The sequence below is a fragment of the Solea solea genome, chromosome 10, assembly GCF_958295425.1.
Source record: "Solea solea chromosome 10, fSolSol10.1, whole genome shotgun sequence".
NCBI lineage: Eukaryota > Metazoa > Chordata > Actinopteri > Pleuronectiformes > Soleidae > Solea > Solea solea.
Window position 1 is genome coordinate 15,314,896 of NC_081143.1, and position 18,639 is coordinate 15,333,534.

Here is an 18,639-nt window from a genome sequence, read left to right on the forward strand (position 1 = left end):
AGATTTTCAGGACTAACATTTTCTGTCCAGCTCTACTGTGTTCATTGTGTTTGAATTGGAAATGGAAATTCAGCCCTTTTTTTTTTTTTTTTACGTGTCAGCAGAGTTGTGAACTCAGATGTGGACACAGACAAGGCAACAATGAGTTAGAGTCAAAGGTAAAGGTGGTTTATTACACAAAAGCGGCAGAGGAAACGCTGGGAAGGTTTAATCTGGAGGGGACAGAGGAGACCACAGAGGGAAGGACGTCCAAACAGGCAGCCCAGGGTCCAGGGAACAGAGCAGGCAGGTCTAGATAAAAGAAAATTGAATTCGGGGCACAAAATACAAACTACACAAATACAGAGGTTGAAGCACAGATTACAGCTATGTAACAGCCCTGTTCTGCACTGAGGTCCTAGTGAATGGTAGACAGTTAGGCGTATGATGAACACGGCAAAGAAGTGTTCAGCATCCTCCACTCTGCTTAGCCAGCATGGTCTAAGCAATGAAGATGTTATATAATGTGTTCATTGATAAGCATTTTTTTTCACATGTTCTCAGACAATATTTTCTAACATAATGATAATGTGTGAAGAGGAGAAACTCATTTGCTCATTGTCTCACTCACCAAGAGTAGATGTTGTAGGAAGGTCAAATATAGGTAAATATAGTGATTTTATTGAAAGCAACCCAGGCAAACTTTTGATGGAGTTTCCCCACAAAGCATACTTGCTGATGCAAATCATACAGAGAGTTCATTTAAAAGACTAGGTTGTCGCTCTATGTCGAGGGACTGCCGGGAACCACAAAGGTGTCAGCTTTTGTTACCCATCTGGTCGTGGGGACAGCTTGTCTGTGGGACTGACTCCACTGCCTAACAATGAAGGGATGACAGTGATGCAATACAAAAATAGAAGAAAATGGGAGAAAAAAAGGCACAATGAGGCCGAATGATTATCCTGAGAATTTGAATGAACGAGTGGGAGGAGGTGGATACTATTGGTGTGAGCGTGCGTGTGTGCGTACGTGTCCGGCGGGGGGGTGTCTTTGTATGTGTTAGGGGAGTGGAGGATGATATGTGATATGTGACACTTTCAAATTTACAATTCTGACCCCTAACTCCCCCTGCTCATCTCATCCTCACAGAACAGCACACACACACACACACACACACACACACACATACAGAGCCTGCATAGTAAATCAGGTTTGATCTGTCAGGGAAGCGTGTCTTAGCTGTCAGTCGACAGTGCTTGACTGTCAGTTGAGTGTCAGGAGATTAATGCATGTGTGTGTGTGTTTGTCTATATGTCTGTCTGTTTTTGTGGGGCTGTGTGCGTACATGTTTGACTCCAGTTGTTTATTTGACGTCTGTCACTACCGAGGCGTTAGAGCTTCATCACTGGGATCCTTACTCATCTCATTCAACAGCCTCATTGTCTCCCATGGGATTGTCAGAGGTTGTGTTCTTTGTGTATCGGCCCAATAAATAATTCAATTTAAACGTCTCAAGATGCTGGACTCCAGTGTAGCACACTTAAAAAAAAACTTACTGATACTGAATAGAAGTTATCACATTAAATTATTGCAACTGAAATATTCTCTAAAGGCAAATCTTAATTACATTTTATTTGTTAATGAGAAACATGACCATAATTATTAAGAGGATTCTGCCAATCTCATCCTCTTTAATGCACAAGTGTATGTAAGCACAAGTGTATGCAGTAGAAAGCTTTTCTACCTGAGTAAGAAAATAAATGTGAATATTTTGTGGAGTCATTGCTTAGCGATGACAGTTACCTGAAAATGCTAATAATGACTAATTATTCTGGAAAATAATACAATACAACAAGATTAATTGATAATGCATATAGTCTCAAAGTGTCAAAGTAGTTATGTGTCTTTAATCATGAGGATTTGTTGCTGCATGCAAATATCTGTTTCTCCCTCATTTCAATATGCCCAAGAATGTGCTGTATTTGTCCCATTGGTTTCAGTGCGGTATCACTGGTCACTGATCACAGTGCACGTGTATGATTTCAATTTCTCATTTATCTCTGACGGAAAACGTCACATGATTTGTGTTTACTCAGATGGACAGAGAGAGAGAGAGAGAATCTTCCCTTCACCTGTTATAATTGTCAATATCAATGTCAACAGGTCTATTTTTGCTGGAAACTTTCACGTGTGAAAAATCACGAGAAGAAAATGAAAAAAACCAACAACTGAAGAACCAGAAACTCAAAAATAGTCTTGTCTCTCGTGTGCAGTGTGAACCCTGTAATCTGTTAACATTCTGTTAACAATTTGTTAACAGCGCCACAATAAAAAAAAAAGACAGAATACAGCAATGACGCACACATGTCACGCGTCAGGTATGAATAAAGTGCATGGCAAGTATCAGCATCACACCACATTGCTCGACTTATCGATGCTTCTTGGTTGAGATCGTTTGTTAGTGCTGCCATTGTTTATCTCCCTACCTTTGGGGAAATGACTTGGAGTCATGATTAACTACTGTCCACTGCTCGTCAACTATCCACTGTTCTAGTGTAGCCTCCTGTGCTGTGCTGCACTACACTGCATTGCATGTCCCAGGCATTTTAAATCGTACATGCTTTTTATTTTGTGTTTGGATTATCTCCGGTTGAGTCATGGTGAATATCACTGCTCATTCTAATTACCCACATTTCCTTCTGTTTATTCCAAACAAGCTTGTTGTTGCCACTGAAAATATAAAATGAATCATCCTCCCCTGTAATTACAGGGAAATACAGCAGGTTATTTGTTTTTGCACATAAAACCAATAAATAGAATAATATACAATATATATGAGAATGCATAAAGGTAAATATTGGTGACAGTTATGTGTGGTTGCTGTTTGCTCAGTCGCTGCCTCTTTAAATTATCCAGCACTTTCTAAATCTTTAATTAAACTCCTTAATTCTCTCCTCTGATCTCTTGTCCTCTCTTGTCCCTCTGTATTCCCCTATCTCCACTTCTTTATGTTGTCCTCAAACCACCTATGGTATCTCCTTGTTTCTCCTATAATGTCTCTCTCTTTAATTTGAACATACAGTATATATGTACTTCTCCAATCAGTCTCTCACTATTTTCTCTTTGTGTTAACCAGGGATATCCTCATTATTCATTTATTAAAACCATTGCTGTCCTTCACTTCTGTTATTATTAAACAGCAAGTGTTATCCTAGTGCTTAATTACTAATTACCACTGAATGACTGACTGACATTATTGCAGCACACAGGTAGTAGACTGAAAACACAGTCTGTCAGCAAAACACAAGGTCACAATCAAATCAGAAGAATGAATGCCTGTTCGTTTGTGTGTGTGTGTGTGTGTGTGTGTGTGTGTGCACGTGCTTCTCTGTGCACGTGTCTCTACTGTATTGTCATTCATGAGCGTGCATGCTTTGCTAAGACACATGTGCTCTCCATGTGCCTGACTAAGTGTGAGCTTAATCAGTCATACTGGCTTTGTAGCATCAGTGTGACTCCACACCTTGTTGGGGATTTATCTTTCCAGCATTGTGAAAGTTGTCACGTTTTTTTTTCCAAGGCGCACGCCTCCTCCATTAATAGAGCTGAGAGTGAGGACAGCTTTTCATGTCATTAAGACAACATGATACTGCAGTGATTTAAGACTTCACAGGAAATGTGCTTCTGCATTCAGGACCCAACTATGCACAGCTACTCCATCGCAGCCTATTTTTAATCCAAAAGGAAAATTGGCTGCCTTCACATTAAGTAAGCCAGAGGTTACATATTATGACATGTGTCACTTCATCTCAATTAACAACCTGACACTTACCTGAGTTGACCTTTTGAAACCCCATCCTTCTAATCACAGCAACCACTTTTCATGTGTTTTGTATCACACGCACACAAAGCAGCATGTGGTTGATGTTGTTATCCCTCCCTGGATCTGTGACATTGTGTGCTTAGTTAATAGTTTTCAAAGTGCAGCAGTTGTGCGGTTATCAGGCACAAAGCCATTTCATAACATGAGACAGTTTCTCTGATGGCGGAAATTGCAAGTAAAATGTTGTGGTGTGTGAGACTTAACGTTATTGCAGAAGTGGTAGATTATTTAATTGAACACTAATTAGGTTGTCGTGTTGAAAACACTTTGATGCAGGGTGTGAGTTTATTTTGCAACCAGTTGGAGCAGCGCGGCATTGTAATGTTATGTTTGGTGCATATATTTACATATTACTTCATGGATTTAGGATTGAGTTGAAATTGAGCCCAGGAGTTTCTGCCTCTGGTGAATTTAATTTGTTATGACACTTTTCATGCTGTAGAAGACTGAATTATCTTGTGTGTGTGTGCGTGTGTGTGTGTCTGCCCACTTGCACATTCACCCTTGGGGACATTCCTTAAAGCAACAACTCATTCTCAATCTTTAAATACATTGCAATTTAGAAACATGCCGACAAACAAACACACACACACACACACATTCTTGTACAGCATTCTTAGTAAGGGCACTTACATTTCCTAGCCCCCCTACCCTCACCTTAACCATCACAACTGAATGCCTAATCCTACCCTTTAGCCTAACCCTAATGTTAAATACAACTCTAAAACCACGTCTTAATCTTTACAACCTGTATGTCCTCACAGCCTACTACAGACATGTACACACTCACACTCACCTTTATCTATCTGCAAACAGGATAGGTATACAAGGAGGGGTGTAGTGAGAAACATCTTCTCCTTTACTCTGCAGGAGATAACACCCCCTCCTTCAGACTGTTTCAGGGACTCTAAAGAGAGTGAGACAGAGACAGAAAGAGAGCTGCTCTACTTCTAAAACGTATCGGTGGTTGAAGTTGTGACTGCACACTGTGCAATTTGCAGTTATTTCTGGTCATTTTGCGATAAAATACATCCAGTCACACCGAGGGGTTTAGATAAAGTTCAAAGCTGCTAGCTGCTGCTAGCACATGTATTTGTTGTGTCACGCTGAGGCTTAAGACTTAACTTTAAATTCTAAGCAATGGCCCAGCTTGTGGAGCACAGCTTCAGCAGCAGCAGTACCACACTGCTAATAAGGAACACCATGTTAATATTATGCACCCACACTGTGTTTTCTCCAAGGGGACACGTTTTAATGGCCGGGTTTTCATTTCATTGAGCTTTGCCCTTACCTGTAGTGCTTAACGTTTACATTATTCTGAGGGTTGAAGAGTAAATGAGGCAAACTCAGGTAGAACTCAGATAGGTTGCAGGTTTAACCACTTGACACACACTTGTCTTGGCACATCACTGTCGGTCTGGAATAGAACTGACCTGTTTCATGAAAATTAACAAGACAATGTGGATGAAAGCCTGTCTCACACTTATTTTGCAGTTAAAATTGTTATTTTATTATATTTCCATAATGACCGCTCCATTTCATTGTGGAAGGATCAGAAAGGCAATCATGTGTAAAGCCATGATACTTTTTCCCCTTTGTCTGGATGTATGAAATCTTAATAGTTGTCAAATTAAAAAGGTGATAAGATGTGTGCCTTAGTTGTGTTGTGTATAACTTATTTACCTCAAAACCGAACAAGATAGCCCATTTAAATCAGCATATTTACTGAATCAAATAACAACAGTCTCAGTAGCAGCGAGGCCTAGACACCCCTTTCCCAGCCACCTCAACCTTCCCAGGCCAGCCAAGAGATATGGCTTCAGCATGCCCTAGGTCTGCCCCGGGCCTCCTTCCAGTTGGACATGCCCTAAACACCTCCCCCAGGAGACAACTTGGTGGCATCCTGACTAGATGCCTGAAGTGGGAAATCCACCTCTTGTTCCAGCTGAGTACCATAGTGTCAGATTTAGAGCTGCTGATCTTCATCCCAGCGGTTTCACACGCAGCTGCAAACCTTTCTGCATTTCACTGGTAGATGAAGCTAGTAGGACCACTTCATGCACAAAAAGTAGGAACAAAATCCCCATGGCCCTGAACCGTTGACCCTCCACCACAATCCTGTCTATAATAGTTATAGACACAATCAATGATAAAGGGCAATGCTGGTAAAGTCCAACTCTCACTGGGAACAAGTCTAACTCACTTTTAGCAATGCAAACCAAGCTCTCACTCTGCTTTTTCCAGGTCTACAAAACACATGTAGACTGTTTGGGAGAACTTGAATGCAATGAAAAACAGCTGGTCCACTCTTCCACAGCCAAGACAAAAACCAAATTGCCCCTATTGGATCTAAGGCTCAACTATCAGGTTGAGTCTCCTCTCCACCACCCTGGAGTAGACTTTCCCAGGAAGGCTGAGTAGCATGATTGTAACACACCCTATGGTCCCCTTTCTTCAAGATGGGGACCACCACCCCAGTCTGCTACTCCAGAGGTACTGCCCCCAATGTCCACACAGTGTTGTAAAGGCATGTCAACCTGGACAGCCCCACAACATCCAGAGCCTTGAGGAATGCTGGGAAGATCTAGTCCACTGCTGGGGCTATGCCACTGTAGAGTTGTTTAACTACCACAGCAACTTCGACCAAAGAGATTGGAAAGTCCATCTCCTCATCCTCCCAGTCCCACAAGCCAGCCATGCCCTGTAGGGCACCTCTGGCCTCAACTAGAAGGAAGAGTGGAATTACTGCTACAAATAGCCCCAACAACCTTGCAACCACACCTTAAATGTGGCCCATTGAAGTTCCACATTCCCCACCACACCTGGAATGTGGCCGATGCTCTGCCTGACACGGTCCTCAGCCAGATGTTCCCAGCAAACACTCATGATATGTTTAGGTCTACCAGGTCTATCCAGCATCCACCACTGGAAGAGAGACAATAATGTGCATTAGGTTGAGCCTGACTATATCTTGTCTTTATCTCAGCCTCCTGCACAAGCTCAGGCTCCTATTCCCGCCATAGAGGGGACATTCCATGTTCCGTAAGCCCATTTCAGCAACCGGGGGTTGGACCACCAAGGACTCCGTCCCTGTTTGCCACTCCACTGCACTAGACCTATAGTTTATCCTGTAGATGGTGAGCCCACTGGAGGACAGACCTTTGGCTCTACAAAGGTCTGCCCACCAGCTGCTCACGGACAGACACCTTCCCCAGGCCTGGGTGTAAGGTGGAGTCCCACTGACCCTCCGGGCAGCGTTTGAGTATTGTGTATTTTCCAGAATATACTAAATTCGCCTACTCACTCCTACGTGAATGAGTTAAATTAATAAGTTATGAGCTAATATAAAATGAATCACACACACACACACACACAGATTAATTTGCCTCTGTGTTTGTAATTATAGCTCTGCGGGAAGAAGACCTGGGTGTCCTGTAGTGGAGTACACTCTGAATGAACTCTGGTTCTGAGCTGGCAAATAAAAGCTGAACTCCTCTTGTCTCTGGACATTTACCATCTCCTTCTAATAATGACAGGACCGACTGCATTTTAAATATTTATGTTTTCTAAAGTGGCCTGTTTTTACTGTTAAAGTGGATTTATGCATACTCTCACTGAGCATTTTATTAGGAATGCCTGCTTATTCATGCAAGTACCTAGTCAGCCCATGATGTGGCAGCAGCACAATGCATCATGTAGATACATATCAAGCATATCAAAAACAGAAAATATCAAATATCCAGGGAAAATGGGGTTTTATTGACTTTGACTGTGGCAAAATTGGTAATGTGTTGGTGTGTGTGTTTTCTTGTTGCTCTGCCTTTTTCAGACACAAGAGTCTAAGAGATAACTCACAAGCATACAAAAACAAATTAAATCCAGCAGCTCTGTGAAATCAAAAGAGAGGGGTCTCTGGCTCAGAAAGTAAACAAGAGTCCACACCTGGTTCCCCTTTTGTTGGGAAACAACAGAACTCTGCTGCAGGTAAAAGTGTCATCAAAACGGGACAATGTGAGACTGGAAAAACGTATTCTGGTCTGATGAATTTGACCTTGAAATATATGTCCCACTTTCGGGTGAACAGCATGAGCTTATGGATCCAACCAGTCGTGTGTAGGACTAATGCAGAAGTGTTTTAGCTGTTTCAGAACCAATTACATAACTTGTTAACTGGTCCCACCCTCTATTTGTCTTCTAAACACTTTATAATCGAATAAAGTGAGAACAGGATCAACATAGCAACCCAGCTTAAGCAAACACTTGAAATCCATGCACAATCAACACATTTAAATTGGTTTATATTGGATTTTTTTTCTTTTTTTTTGCTTGGTAAAGTGTTGTTGTGTATAACAAGTGACATTTGGACTCCCATGTTGTTGTGGGTTAGGGTTAACGTGTGTGCAGTATGTTGGGGGTTTTTTCCCCACACATTTATGACCCTGATACAATTTAATAATGGGTTTGATTATTATTGCTCCATGTGCATTACTGACTGGTCATCATTTTCTTATCTTCTAATTGCACCTCCAGCATAGTAATGCAGTAATGTCACAAAGCAAAAGTAATTTCCAATTGGTTTCATGAACTTGACAGTGTGTTCAGTGTTTTTCAGTGGTCATACCATAATTGAGACTAATAGGCAGCGCCTAAGGATTATTTCATGGCGGGAAACCTAATAAATATAAAATGCGGAGCTCTCTACCTCTCTGAGTGATGATACACTGTGTTGGCCCTAATGTAATAGGTCAAGTGAAATTTTGCTTTAAGAATTGGATTGTTTTATATTTGATAATGAATTTCCTTTTTGATTGAATAGAGTAGACTACCAGTGCAACTGTAGTCTTTTACAGAATATTGCATCATGGGTGTTTTGCATCCTTTAATAGGGAGTCGCACAGTTGATCAGATTGAAATAGCTGTGGTTAGTCCAGTCTAAGCGGTTTCTAAAGGCTGGTGTAACACAGCTCCTCTTTGCTGCCACAGAGGAAACAACAGGCATCACAAGAGATTCGGAAATTAAAAGTAAATAGTGACAAGAGTGAACTTTGGGAAGTAAAGGTGGATGGATGGGTAACGGTTTCACCTGATTTGTTGTTGGAATTTCAACTTTATTAGATGTCACACAACGTACTGAGGAAACGTGGACTGACCATCTTCTCCCTAAAGGCTGTCGGACGATGGGATGAAATGTCAGAAATCTTGCTTGGCCAGTCTCCTGCTCAGCTGAAGCAGAGCCATGACTCAATTTCCTTATTGTCAGTGCCTCAGTGGAAGGGAGAGTTATCGTTCAACTAGAAGGTAGAGGGTTCGATTCCTATCCCCTCCAGTCCTTCTGCTGATGTGTCCCTGGACACTTTGCTCCTGATGGCTGTGAATGGATTTGAAAGATGTGTGATGGAAATAGGTGCTGCACACAGATGATATGTGAGTGAATATGTGAGTGAATATCTGAGAATCGAAGAATGTAAAGGAGCCTTGAGTGGGCATCAAGAAAAAAAAATACAGATCATTTACCATTTATCACTGCACCTGTCGTCATCATAGCAACTGCACCACAAGGGAAACTAAATAATGTACAGCAATCATATTGTAACATTAGTTTGGTACAATATAATGATGCTATTTCATCAGTGAGCGTATTAGTATTCTGTGAAAACAACCACTTGTGTTTTTTTTAAATAAAACAAAACAAAACAAAAACTAGCTTTACATTAGTGCCTTTTTATTTTTTTGCCTGTCCAGGAAAACACAATTTATTCACTGCACCAGAGGAGGCAATTGCTACATTCAATTCCACATGTAACTAATTATTCACATTTATAATGACTGCCAACCGTTATGGATTATAATAAACTCACTACACAGTGTTTCAGAATTATCTACAATTACTCTTTACTTTTTCACTTATATGGTTGGAATGCATTTAATCAATATTATAGGCGGTTATTGCATTGCCAGTGTATGGTAGTTTTACTGTTACTGTTTACTTGCTAAATTACTACTGTAGTAATAATTTCATGTTCTATCCTTTGCAAGCAATATCAGCAATGCCAAAAAGCAGAATGATAATTAACTATATAATTAGCCATAAACACTAGACAAAAAAAACATTTATTAAAGCATCAAAAGTCATGTTTACAAGCTGCAACAATCAAATATTTTATCATAAAGACTTAATTATATTTGTATAAAAATGGACTTTTATCGATGGTTTTGAGGGTTTGCATGACAGTTGCACAAATATTAAAACACACATGCTGTCGGTCAGGATTAACAGGCTTTCATGAGACAGTTTTGCAAATGATGTCTCATTTTCATTTAACACCTAAATTCAGATTGGACTAGAGATGTATTAGCTTCCACTTCTCTGAGTACCGAGCAGTCCCACTTAGACGTTACACTTAGAGTACATCATTCTTCATACAGACATTTGAAAGTTCTCTGAGTGGAGCCTGAGTGCTTCAAAGGACACTTGTGGACTCAGGCTAAACTGAAAACAGTCAAGAGGAAACCAGCTCACTTGTTTGTGCATTTCAGTTTGTTCAGTATAGTGTGACAGGTCCTTATTCGATATTTATCATTTCTCAACAGAGGGACAAGGAAAAAGAGATGAAACCAGAGTTGAAGAAAGTGAAAAAGTTGCACAGCCCACAGTTGTAGCTAATGAGCTCCAGTGCTTTGTGTCTTTCATATGTCTTTCCCAAGTACATATGTTGATTGTGTTTCACAGCAATAAACATGGAGCAGAAAAAAATATCTAAGTGCAGTTGCATAAAAAAACTATACCGAGTCTTTATTAAATATAGAAATATAGCACATGTCACCAGATACCGTAATAAGAGGCTGTATTAATATGTCAGTAGTAGTGGCAGTGTGCAGCAGAGGTATAAACTGTAGGTAATTGAATACCAGAATCCCAGTGGGAAGATGAAGTGTAGCCATTCTATTAGACAGAATTAGCCTCCTTCTCCCACAGGAGCCCCCGTTACACCCGGTATATAAGTGCCTGTGCAATGCATGTATAGATAACTGCATTAAAGAAGTGCATTTGTGGATGTGTGTATAAATCAAGTGACAACGAGTTATAATGTTACTCACAGTAATGTGAACTCCTGTTTTGAAGCCTAGATATTTGCTATTTGACTACTGGCCATTTTCAGACATCACCTGCAACCTGGCACCTATTGGACAATACAAGCAGTCAATCACGCATGTGTTAAATAATCTATTTTTCTCTAAATGGGAACATGATTTACAAAATTGACACCCTGTCATCTTAAGGGAGACCCAAAACAAACAATTGAGACAATTAGCTCCTAAGGAAAATGTTTAAGGACTTTACAAATCAAGTGAGACATAGGATAATTTTCCATTTAAATGGAGTTTGTTTTCCGCCCAGGGGAGATACCCCTGGTGGCTATTCAGTGTATTCATACTTCCTGTTCAGCTTCAGCCAGCAAACCGACTACGTCCGTGACACGTATCCTTTTCCACCCCCATGCAGGTGTAAAAAACATTATTTGTTAATTGTTAAATTTCCTACCTTTATTAACTGTCAATCAGTTATCAACATTCATTAATTAAGGGATGCATTTTGTGAATGTGGAGCTAAGATTAGCTCTAAGAATAGCTGTTAATTTGAATATGATTATGGAGGGGGACAGGTTGGTTAAAGAGCAGAAGGAAATATGAAATACATTTGGAAATAGAGAATGTTTAATGTCAAAGATAAAGATAGCAATTGCAGATGAGAGGCATACGCTTTGGAGGGAGGGAGCATGGTGAGAGGCGTGAAGCCAAGGCTACTTTTGGCAAGAGGCAAATTATTGTATTATTCAAAACTAGTCAGGTGATTCCCTTTGCATCTTTGAGTGCCAAACACTAATGGATATGGGTGTGTGAGTGTGTTTGTGTCTATGTTGGCACTTTCTAAAGAAGCTAAAATAGGTTGTCTTTTACACTCAGTATTAAAAGCTCCAACAGAAGGATATTACAAGCTGTTATGACCACAGATGGATGGACGATTGAATGGACAGATTCTATGTCTGGATGGGATGGGCACTGAAAATTGATAGACATACTGTGTGAATGGACAATCTAGATGAATGGTTGTACATCTACAATATTTGTGGATACAAACATTTGACCACTTGTGTTTATTGATATCGTAAACACTGCAAACAGTTAACCACCATTTGAACATGCACAGATACTCAGCCATTTGAAAATATTTTGTCTATATTTTGTATTTTGTTATCGTTGAGCTTAACATTTTTGAATTTTGAAAATATTCCAAATATGTGAAAGTTGCCTTTGTCTCTGTATTTCAGCTAACTTCCTTTCCATTGGTGCTATTATCATTCCCCTCCCTACACCACCTTATCAACAAACTTGCTGAGGGGGCGGCATTTGGAAGGACAAATACTGGGTTTTTATATCAGCCAGTTTTTATATGCACTTTTACCCTGATTCCCTGAAAAGAAACACCAAAAATCTATTTTTTTATTCACTAAATTTGAAAAAAGTCATGCATTTTTACTCTGGATGGAGTTGGAAAAGTTAGTGTATCAATAGATGGTAATTGGAAATGAGCACAATGGAAACAGATTCAGCAAATAAAGGATGATATTTGGAAATTTTGTGATTGAAACAGTCATCCTGCTCCCACATTTCAATGCACAGGACAATGATAACCTACTTACTGGCACTTTTTATTGATGTTACCAGTTGTGCCTTCTTGTCCTTCTGTGGTGACCCAGACTTTTCCGCCACCTACTGCTTTTCTTGTCCTTCTAGCTTCCAGCTTTCACTATTCACTTAAAGGAGTACTTCACTGATTTGCATGTAGCTTTGTATTACTAGAATAGAGGTAGAATTATTGAAAAATTGTGCTTCCAACCTCAGTTTCCCCTTAGTTGAGAAATATCTTCATTCTTTTCTTTGTTACGTGCCCTCCAGTGGCACTTGATCCTATTAGCGTAACTGTTAGCAAAGATGGCTGACACTTTACATTCTGGGAATGAGGTCCTGTCCCCGTATGAGTGGGTCTAAAAAGTGTGGAATTAACGTTGCAGTTGCAGGTGTGAATCCCAGTTGACATATGGCGGTATGGGGTACACGCTGGACAGGTCGCCAGTTCATCACAGGGCTACATAGAGACAAACAACCATTCACTCTCACACCTACAGTCAATTAAGAGTGTCCAATTTACCTAATCTCCAAATCTGCAAGTTTCTGGACTGTGGGCGGAAACAGAAGAACCTGCAGAAAACACACACACACACACACACACAGGAAGCATATGCTTTCTTTCTTTAGAAAATTTGGTTTAATTTTTGCAATAAATTTAAATGGAACCCTAAGGTGAGAGAGTTATGTCACCAACTAAACACTGTAGTAATGTAAGGCTATATAACATGTTATCTAAATTAATAAAATGACGGCAACTTTAATAATTTTTTTATATGACCAAAGAAAGACTTTGGCGGCTTTGGTTATGGTCACATCCGCTCGTGCTTTCTCATTATGTGTTGACAACAATCTGTAGCTCCCTAAAATAGAACACTTCCAAATGTCTGAGAAATCTTATTTAAATCAGACATCTGTCCTTGCACTTTTACATCTGGGCCTATGCCTTTTCAATTTTTCACCTCATTAACTATGTAGTTGGGGACAGTTTTATTTGACTATCAGCCATATGGTTTTAAAAATAGCAAATAAACTTTAAGAACAAAGTGATTTACATACGTTTCCGGTTCCAGCAGGAGGTGAAGTATCTATGGGCCTAATAGCCCACAGTAACACCAGATAGAGCTGATTTGTTTTATAAGGCAGTACCAACGTGAGGATATACTCTTCAAATAGCTGGGTGACAGACTGTAGAAACCATCTGGGCTTTGTTTTTTCTTTCTAATTATTTATTCAAGGCGACATAGAATGCTTGTATCACACATATATGTTAGTTATGGAGGTCTACTTACATATATTAACTTGTTTTCATGGTTTAAAACCTCCTAATCGCTGTAAACGAGCCGATCAAAATATCTCGTCAGCCGCGCTGTTTCAGACCAAAATCACACCCCCAGAACGTGGACTGTGTTGTGATTGGCCAGCCAACGAGAGCTTTCCCACTGTCCTGTGATTGGCCAGGTACCTGGAAGTGACGTAATAGATAGGCCAGCTCTCAGATACACAGCTCCCCCTCTGGCACGGTGGATGCTCTGCATCTCAGCAGCTACAACAAGAGTAGTTCTTCTTCTTCTGCGGTTGAATGTACGCAACCGGATGTGCCCGGACTAGTGCCCGCACCAGGAGGCGCTACGGTGGTGAGAGGAGTGGTGAGGTATACTGATGACAACATCAACATACGGAAGTGCCGATCCGCTTCACAGAGCCCAGGAAAACAATAAAACCCTATTTTCTCAGCAGTGGCTGAATTGTTTGTTCTGAAACTTTAGGGTTTCATAAACGAGGTAATGACGCAGATACACACACAAACGCAGCGTTAATTGGAGCTTCCGGTCTATGTCGCCTTTAAAGTTATTGTACTTTTTTTCCCCATGTTTCATCTTGCAGTTGCCATAAAAAAGCTGCTTTTTTCAACAGCATTATAAGATGTCTAGTGGAGACATGAGTAACACACAATCACATATACTGTACTGATAAATCTGATAATTCTATTTAAGTGTGGAGACATTGAATAAAATAAAAATAAAGTTGGCCAGTGACTAATCTTGAAACACAAAACATTCGTGATAATCTAGAAGGCTAAGCCAGAAAAGGAAATGTCAAACATTTGAAAGTGCCTCAACAACAAATATGATTAGTTAAAAGAGATGGTTAAAATGTTAATTTGTATACAAACCCCATTTCCAGAATAGTTGGGACAGTTTCTCAGAATGCAATGAAAGTTTTAATCTGTAATTTGTTGTATCACTTGAACTTTCATTCAACAGATAAATTACATTTCTTAAACATAAACAAATTAGAAATTGGTGCCTGCAACACACTTGATAAAAGTTGATACAGGGGATTTTTTTCTTTTCGTTCAACTTTTGGAGATACTTTGTTGGGATTGTGCAAGTGGAATGTTTGCCCATTCTTGCATAAGGCCAATAGTTACACTTGTCTGATTCTCCCCTTCATAATGCGCCATACATTTTAAGCAGGAGGCAGATCGTGACTGCAAGCAAGTCAAGCACCCACACACACACACACACACTGTTATAACTCATGCACAATGAGTCCTGGCAGACGTTCTGCTGAAATAGCCACAGAATTTCTGGTAAAAAGGATGTCATCATGTCGGGAGCATGGGTCTCTCCTAAACCAATGCTGTGGGCACTAATGCTAATGCAAAACTCATATATATGGCTTCCTCGTGTGTGATACAGTCTTAAGGTGCATTTCTTGATGCAGTGGTGCACTGTGTTAAGTGAGGTACTCCCAAGCCCACTTATAGCTACAGTATGTCCATCACAGTAGCGTGACGGTTTCCCTGTGCGCTACATGTTCATGCAAAGTCAGGAGCCTTTACAAACCAAAACTCTCTTTGGCACAAAATGGTGAGCCACGACCAATCAGTCCTTTGGCCGATGCTCCTTTTATACCTAGTTTTCATGTACCCGCTCTGTTACCAGTTAACCTGCTTCTGGAACCTTTCAGAGCAGCGTCACTGCTCTGTGTAGTAACTTTTTCAGTCTTGCAAACTGTCCCAACTTTATTTGAGTGTATGCCGCAAGTGAGGCAGCATACATGTATATATGTATATATATGTATATACAGTATGTATATATACAAAATACAATTTGGTTTGTCTGTCAAAAGTGTCCCAACCTTTTCTGACACACAAAGAAGTCAGAAAAAAAGATCTTTTGAGTTATAATTGTTCAGAATCCAAGTCACTCACTTTTTTTTATGACTGGAGACAAACTCTCTGATGCATTTTTTTTCCAGAAAGTGGAAGGAGTTGGATGATTATGCTTTGGGTTTTTCAACAGGAACTGAAGCAGATGACACAGCTATAATTTGGTCTCTCAGATGCTTCATCGACAGTCTCGGCACACACTCTATCTCTCTGTCACTGATCGAGAGTCACGACTTGTCAAGTTGAGGAAATATGCAAGCACACACTGACACACACTCACACTGACACACACACTCACACCAAATACACACACATAACCTTTGCATCTGTTTAAGACTTTTGAATTAAAGAGCTCCCACATATTCACTCACAGACGACACTGTACACACACACACGCGCGCACACACACACGCACACACACACACACACACATTCATTTAAAAGACTCTGAATCATGAAACCACATAATGAATAGTAATCGCAGACATTTCCATAACACAAAACATAATCCCTGATGGAAATTCAGTCTAAGAAAATGAATTATACAGGAGGAAAAAGTGTCATGCACCAAAACAAGTGCAATAATATAATTAATGACAATTTAAAAGAAGACGATGAAGTCACAAGTTCGACATGGTGGTGATACATGGGTGTCGGAAACAAAGTCACATGTACACACGCCGTTATGCCTTCACGTATTCATCATACAAATACGAGCATCATTTCTAGACAGTATGTCTTTAAATGTCTTAGGTGGGTGTGTGTATCTTTGCGTGTATGTAGTCTAAAGGTTTATGCACTGAAGTTAGAACTTATTAAAGGGAGTGTAAAGCAGAGAGACTGTAATTACTAAACATAAATGAGAAGCTCTCACCCAATGCATTAAATTACCCCAGGAGAGGAATGCCAGCTGATAATTGAACTTTCTCATCTTAGAGTGTGTGTGTGTGTGTGTGTGTGTACTGTACTTGTATGTGTTACCTCTCCAGGACCCTTCCTGGCATAAACACCGGTCTTCTTAGGACCAGTAATCCTTCTAATGAGGTAGAACCTCACTTCTGAGGAACTGGTTAGGTTTAGGTTTAAGGCTTTAGTTAGGCTGTCCAAATGGATAAAAGTCACAGTGAGTCCTTAAAAGGATAGCTGTGTGAACCAGTGTGTGTGTGTGTGAGAGAGACAGAAAGTGGTGTGGGTGAACCATGTTGTGTTAAAAGATGCTGCATGACTTTGTGCTTGTGGCTGATCATGTATAAGTTTGTGCGTGCGTGTGTGATCTGATGCCCTTCCTCTCTGAGGCAGACTATTGTTCCTCGCCATTGCACACTTTCTGGCAGATAAATCCGTAGATGCTTTAAGGCTGCACCTCCCCTAAATGTGTGTGTGTGACTGCTCTTGTGTTTTGCCTCATACAGTATGTTCTGCATTCTTTTGTTTGTTTGTTTGTGTGTGTGTGTGTGTGTAAGAGAGGTGTGAGAGAGAGAGTGAGACAGAGATTAATTGTGTATTGGTGTTAGTGTGTCAGTGGAAATTAGAGCTTGTGTGTCCCGGGAATGTTTGTGATAATGACTGATTGTCTATCGATATTTGTGAGACCCAGCACTAATTCAGCCTTGTGGGCGGGTGTGTGTGGCTGCAGATATGCACTGAATTTGTAAATTGTGTGTCCATGAGTGCATGTTTCTCCCTGTCGCTTGTCCCTGAGTGCATTTCCCTCCTCCTACTCCTCGCTCTTCCCTCTGCACTGTCCTTGCCGTGTCCTTCTCTCTGCCTCCCTTGATCCTACTCTCTTGCCATCTTCACTCCTTGCATTGCTCTCTCTCTATCTCACTGTGTACCCCCCCACACACACATATTTCTATTCCTCTTTGTATTTCATTCTTCCTTCCTTCCTTCCTTCCTTCCTTCCTTCCCTTCACCCCCTCCTCCTCTCTTAACTTTCTGCACCAGAGGAATAACATGCTTCAGCTCTTCTAGAGCGAGAGAGGAAGAAAGAAAGAAAGAGAGAAGCTCCGACACCAGACCTTTTAAGTAAACGCAGCATTGATGTTATCTACGCACAGACACGCTGTTACTCATGGTTAAATGTGCGCTTACGTGCATGTGAACATAACACATACACAAACAAAGCTCATACACAAGAACCCCTGGAGGAAAGAAAATCACCTTTAAAAAGCTTGAGCGGAGGGCAGCTATCAGCGGGGGGCGTGTGTGTGTGTGTGTGGGGGGGGGGGAGACGGTGAAACAAGCTGTCAGAGAAAAAAGAAAAAAGAAAAAAAAAACTTGCAGCAGATTAGAAGAGAAAGACAAGTGAGAGGAAGTGGTGGGTAAAGCAAACACAAGCAGACAAAAGACTAGAGAGGAGAAATAAAACAGAGTAAACACTCTCAGCGATATCGTCATAAGTAGGCTAGAAACACAGAAATGGGGATAATGGGGAACAGAGGGATGTGCGGCACACAGAGAATAGCAAGAAACCAACAGACAGAGAGAACGAGGGATAAACTGACAGAGACACAGTGAAGGGGTTAGTTTGCTAAATGGGTCTGCTTGATAATTGTGTTCTGTGACAGCTGACAGTAGAGCCACTTAATTAAAGCCAAGCAGGAAATGACTATTTATAGAGGCTCCATCTCATCAGCACTAAATGGCATGGTGTTTTATTTCCCCACAACTGACTGGCTGCAAAATGCCGACTTTATTTAATTCGATAAGTGTATGCTTGGGGGGGAGGGGAGGGGCTGTGCTGTGCGTGCGTGCGTGGGTTTGTGTGTGTAACGGCCGTGGGTGTGGTTGTGGGAGGGGTCATAAGCATGTATATCTAATCTGTAGAAAGTGTGTGTGTGTATATATGAATAAATACATCAGGATTATTATATTAATTTGCCCTAGGCAAATGGAAGCGAGTACGATG